A 6,387-nucleotide genomic window follows, 5' to 3' on the forward strand; every position below is an offset into this window, starting at 1 on the left:
GACGATAAAGAAAGTTATTACTCGTGAGACAAACATCAGAACATGTCTTTAATTACGCTGAACATGTCGCGAGAGTCTCAGCTTCATTGATGATTTCAGGTTGATTGACTGATGATTGATTCAATGATGATTTTTGTCTCGGATACAGGTCTATTGGCCACTAGCATCGTGGAAACCGAATTGTTGATTTCATTTATTTACAAAAGTACTTCGTTCCCTTCATTGACGCAGTTACTGTACAAAGCTTTTTGCGACGGCGGTTTTGGGGCGAAAGTGAGGGGAATCAAAGCCGTCTTTTATTATCACGATGACGCCAGCAGCGGAGTCGATGGCGCGCACACACACACACACAGACACACCCACACACACATACAGGCGCGCGTCATGGGAAGGGACCTGGCGCCAGCCATAAATCGCAGAGCAGCGCCCGCTGGCCTCAGGCTCTTTTGTGGAAACGAAAAAAGATGTGAAGGGGTGAGGCGGCGGTAAAAATACGCACCCACGTGGGTGCCGGGCGTGTGATCGCTTCATCCGGTCCGGCGGGCACGCCCCACGGTCACAGCGCGTGACGTCACCAACGGCGCTGCCGTCGACGTCGTCGCCTCCAGGGCATCGGACAAACCGCAGGGGAACGCGCTCATTAAGGGCGAAGGGCCGCAGGCGCCAGCCCTCCACACGCTAGTTGTCAATGACCCTCTACACGTAAGCACCGGTATGTGCAGACGTGGATGGACCTATCATAACTGCGTCCCCTAATCATTTTAATGAGTTCACGGCGGTTCTACTGTGTGCTATTAGAAAGTCTTTTTTTAGGCCGCTGGGTGAACTATAGTCTACGACGCAGCGGCAGATCCACTCTGTTTACGTCATAGTAACAGAAATACGGAAAAGCAAATACACTGTAAACGAAATCTACCAAATTTCGGTTACACGATAAACCACGCAAAATTAAAGGCTGCATCCACTAAATACCTAGGAATTACTGTTACCACGCTTGTCCACCCTCTTCTGGACTACTGCTGAGCAGTGTGGGATCCGCATCAGATGGAACTGACGACATCGAAAAAGTTCAAGGAAGGGCAGCTTGTTTCGTATTGTCACGAAACAGGGCAGAGAGTGCCACGGACGTGATACGTGAATGGGGTGGGAATCATTAAAGCAAAGTCGTTTTTCGTTGCGACACGATCTTCTCGTGGAATTTCAGTCACCAACTTTCTCCTCCGACTGCGAAAACATTCTGTTGGTGGCCACCAACGTATGGAGAAATGATCATCATGATCAAATAAGAGAAATCAGATCTCGCACGAAAAGATTTAAGTGCTCGTTTTCCGCGATCGCCGTTCGAGAGTGGAAAAGTAGAGAAAAAGCTTGAAAGTATTCGATGAATTCCAGGCACTTACGCGTGAACTTAGTAATCATGTAGATGTAGATGTAGATATAGTATTGTTTCAAGTAGCTAGTACCGAGCGATAGCGCTCTATGCGAGAAAATTGGCACTCAAGTGAGTACCATATTAATACTACAGACAGCTCTTAGTTCTTTCGTCTGCCGCACATGACATTTCGCTCATAGAAACCGTGTAACTATTCGATGTCTGATATCGCTGAATTTTCCCCCAGAAAGAGTGGAAATGCGTGCCTCCGTAACAGAGTGATCAAACTCGGTGCTAGTCGGAGAGAGGGACCAGGATAAGCTACCTAGTTTGAATGGGTACTAAATTCCAAATAATGTTTAAATTTTTGCTAGAAGCTGTGGAGGGAAATCCCTTTGGGTTTCCTTTAGGAAGTGTGTCGTACGTTATACCGTTGGCGTAAAACATTCAAGGAAGACTGCTGCGACATCTACAGAATTCCCTGTGGGTGTGTCGTGTGAATTTGGTTCACCAAAATATTTTGCATTGTATGGGCCTTGCCGTTGGTGGGGAGGCTTGCGTGCCTCAGCGATACAGATGGCCGTACCGTAGGTGCAACCACAACGGAGGGGTATCTATTGAGAGGCCAGACAAATATGTGGTTCCTGAAGAGGGGCAGCAGCCTTTTCAGTAGTTGCAGGGGCAACAGTCTGGATAATTGACTGATCTGGCTTTGTAACATTAACCAAAACGGCCTTGCTGTGCTGGTACTGCGAACGGCTGAAAGCAAGGGGAAACTACAGCCTTAATTGTTCCTGAGGACATGCAGCTTTACTGTATGATTAAATGATGATGGCGCCCTCTTGGGTAAAATATTCCGGAGGTAAAATAGTCCCCCATTCGGATCTCCGGGCGGTGACTACTCAAGAGGACGTCGTTATCAGGAGAAAGAAAACTGGCGTTCTACGGATCGGAGCGTGGAATGTCAGATCCCTTAATCGGGCAGGTAGGTTAGAAAATTTAAAAAGGGAAATGGATAGGTTAAAGTTAGATATAGTGGGAATTAGTGAAGTTCGGTGGCAGGAGGAACAAGACTTTTGGTCAGGTAATTACAGGGTCATAAATACAAAATCAAATAGAGGTAATGCAGGAGTAGGTTTAATAATGAATAAAAAAATAGGAGTGCGGGTTAGCTACTACAAACAGCATAGTGAACGCATTATTGTGGCCAAGATAGACACAAAGCCCATGCCTACTACAGTAGTACAAGTTTATATGCCAACTAGCTCTGCAGATGATGAAGAAATTGATGAAATGTATGACGAGATAAAAGAAATTATTCAGGTAGTGAAGGGAGACGAAAATTTAATAGTCATGGGTGACTGGAATTCGTCAGTAGGAAAAGGGAGAGAAGGAAACATAGTAGGTGAATATGGATTGGGGGGAAGAAATGAAAGAGGAAGCCGCCTTGTAGAATTTTGCACAGAGCATAACTTAATCATAGCTAACACTTGGTTCAAGAATCATAAAGGAAGGTTGTATACCTGGAAGAATCCTGGTGATACTAAAAGGTATCAGATAGATTATATAATGGTAAGACAGAGATTTAGGAACCAGGTTTTAAATAGTAAGACATTTCCAGGGGCAGATATGGATTCTGACCACAATCTCTTGGTTATGAACTGCAGATTGAAACTGAAGAAACTGCAAAAAGGTGGGAATTTAAGGAGATGGGACCTGGATAAACTGAAAGAACGAGAGGTTGTAGAGAGTTTCAGGGAGAGCATAAGGGAACAATTGACAGGAATGGGGGAAAGAAATACAGTAGAAGAAGAATGGGTAAATCTGAGGGATGAAGTATTCAAAGCAGCAGACGATCAAGTACGTAAAAAGACAAGGGCTAATAGAAATCCTTGGGTAACAGAGGAAATATTGAATTTAATTGATGAAAGGAGAAAATATAAGAATGCAGTAAATGAAGCTGGCCAAAACGAATACAAACGTCTCAAAAATGAAATCGACAGGAAGTGCAAAATGGTTAAGCAGGGATGGCTAGAGGACAAATGTAAGGATGTAGAGGCTTGTCTCACTAGGGGTAAGATAGATACTGCCTACAGGAAAATTAAAGAGACCTTTGGAGAGAAGAGAACAACTTGTATGAATATCAAGAGCTCAAATGGCAACCCAGTTCTAAGCAAAGAAGGGAAGGCAGAAAGGTGGAAGGAGTATATAGAGGGTTTATACAAGGGCGATGTACTTGAGGACAATATTATGGAAATGGAAGAGGATGTAGATGAAGATGAAATGGGAGATACAATACTGCGTGAAGAGTTTGACAGAGCACTGAAAGACCTGAGTCGAAACAAGGACCCGGAAGTAGACAACATTCCATTAGAACTACTGACGGTCTTGGGAGAGCCAGTCCTGACAAAACTCTACCATCTGGTGAGCAAGATGTATGAGACAGCTAAAATACCCTCAGACTTCAAGAAGAATATAATAATTCCAATCCCAAAGAAAGCAGGTGTTGACAGATGTGAAAATTACCGAACTATCAGTTTAATAAGTCACAGCTCCAAAATACTAACGCGAATTCTTTACAGACGAATGGAAAAACTGGTAGAAGCGGACCTCGGGGAAGATCAGTTTGGATTCCGTAGAAATGTTGGAACACGTGAGGCAATACTAACCTTACGACTTATCTTAGAAGAAAGATTAAGAAAAGGCAAACCTACGTTTCTAGCATTTGTAGACTTAGAGAAAGCTTTTGACAATGTTAACTGGAATACTCTCTTTCAAATTGTGAAGGTGGCGGGGGTAAAATACAGGGAGCGAAAGGCTATTTACAATTTGTACAGAAACCAGATGGCAGTTATAAGAGTCGAGGGGCATGAAAGGGAAGCAGTGGTTGGGAAAGGAGTGAGACAGGGTTGTAGCCTCTCCCCGATGTTATTTAATCTGTATATTGAGCAAGCAGTAACGGAAACAAAAGAAAAATTCGGAGTAGGTATTAAAATTCATGGAGAAGAAGTAAAAACTTTGAGGTTCGCCGATGACATTGTAATTCTGTCAGAGACAGCAAAGGACTTGGAAGAGCAGTTGAACGGAATGGACAGTGTCTTAAAAGGAGTGTATAAGATGAACATCAACAAAAGCAAAACGAGGATAATGGAATGTAGTCAAATTAAATCGGGTGATGCTGAGGGTGTTAGATTAGGAAATGAGACACTTAAAGTAGTAAAGGAGTTTTGCTATTTAGGGAGTAAAATAGCTGATGATGGTCGAAGTAGAGAGGATATAAAATGTAGACTGGCAATGGCAAGGAAATCGTTTCTGAAGAAGAGAAATTTGTTAACATCGATTATAGATTTAAGTCTCAGGAAGTCGTTTCTGAAAGTATTTGTATGGAGTGTAGCCATGTATGGAAGTGAAACATGGACGATAAATAGTTTGGACAAGAAGAGAATAGAAGCTTTCGAAATGTGGTGCTACAGAAGAATGCTGAAAATAAGGTGGGTAGATCACATAACTAATGAGGAGGTATTGAATAGGATAGGGGAGAAGAGAAGTTTGTGGCACAACTTGACTAGAAGAAGGGATCGGTTGGTAGGACATGTTTTGAGGCATCAAGGGATCACAAATTTAGCATTGGAGGGCAGCGTGGAGGTTAAAAATCGTAGAGGGAGACCAAGAGATGAATACACTAAGCAGATTCAGAAGGATGTAGGTTGCAGTAGGTACTGGGAGATGAAGAAGCTTGCACAGGATAGAATAGCATGGAGAGCTGCATCAAACCAGTCTCAGGACTGAAGACCACAACAACAACAATGGGCTTGGTGGACTCACACACAAAATGGCGGTTCCATTTCATCTGGTTAAATGTAGTATTCAGTTGGACCCCGCGAAATATAAATCGATCGATCATTAACGGTTTCCAGATGACGTTGAAAGGGAACGGAACGCAAGGTTTGGCTAAAGGAGGGACACCAATATTTATTGGATGTTCGATCCAAGGTCTTTGTAAATTTAACTTCTATTACATTTTCGAAGTTTTGTATTCAGAAATTTTAGGAGAGAGGAAATATGTTTACGGCGCACATCACTTTGCGTTATTGTGTCAGATTCTGAACATCTTTCTGCCGATAGCGCTCTCAACGCAGTGGACGCTGTATGGGTTAGGATTCAAATTTAGCCACGATTTGTATCAACTTTTAGACAAATTATGCCTATAATGTACAGAGAGGAAAGAATAAATAGCTTCTACAAAAGTGTCTTCTCGCTGTGTGGAGGAGACAGATTGTTTACACTATGATGATGTTTACCTCTTTCGAAAGAACAACTGAAGCTTTGTGAGCCGTGGTGGTGTCAATTTATTTTATCTCTCTTTCTTCCCGGTGCCTTCTTTCACTGGCACCCCGATAGGCAGCGCGAATTTAACTTGCAGTTTTCGTAGATGATCTCTGTCTCCGAGAATCTGAAACAGGACAGCAATGGGTCGTGAGATGAGAAAGGGTAGGAGGGGCACATTGTAGGGGTATCAGGCGTGGATTTTCGCGCGCCTCGGTTCCTTCGGCCGTTAGTTCTGTTTCTGCTGAGATCGACTTGTCGCCCGTTTGGGTAGTAGTAATCTCATTGGTGTCCTGCTTCGGCCCTCAGTGGATTTGCACTTCCCTGTTTATTCACGCTGTGCGAGCATGGACGCTTGCAGTTTTTCCCGCATCGTTTCCACGTATGCAGGAACCGTTACTGGAAAATTTTGCGATTAGTACTGCTCGCACTCTGATATCTGTGCCCCTGCTGTTGGTGCCACGTGGAGCACTGGAATATTCTAATTTATCGTGATTAATCTTGGCCGCAACCATGTTGTATCCTTGTATTGGTGTAAATTTTGGGTGTAAATTAGTGACTGTTCAAAAATGGTTCAAATGGCTCTGAGTACTATTGGACTTAACATCTGAGGTCATCAGTCCCCTAGAACTTAGAACTACTTAAACCTAACTAACCTAAGGACATCACACACATCCATGTCCTAGGCA

At 43.4% G+C, this 6,387-nt stretch overlaps 1 pseudogene; it reads left to right on the forward strand.

The window, feature by feature from the left end:
- The first annotated feature begins 688 nt into the window (after positions 1-688).
- LOC126235538 (phosphate carrier protein, mitochondrial-like) lies at positions 689-5,704 on the forward strand (annotated as a pseudogene).
- The last annotated feature ends 683 nt before the right edge of the window (positions 5,705-6,387 follow it).

Source organism: Schistocerca nitens, chromosome 2, assembly GCF_023898315.1.
Source record: "Schistocerca nitens isolate TAMUIC-IGC-003100 chromosome 2, iqSchNite1.1, whole genome shotgun sequence".
Lineage (NCBI taxonomy): Eukaryota > Metazoa > Arthropoda > Insecta > Orthoptera > Acrididae > Schistocerca > Schistocerca nitens.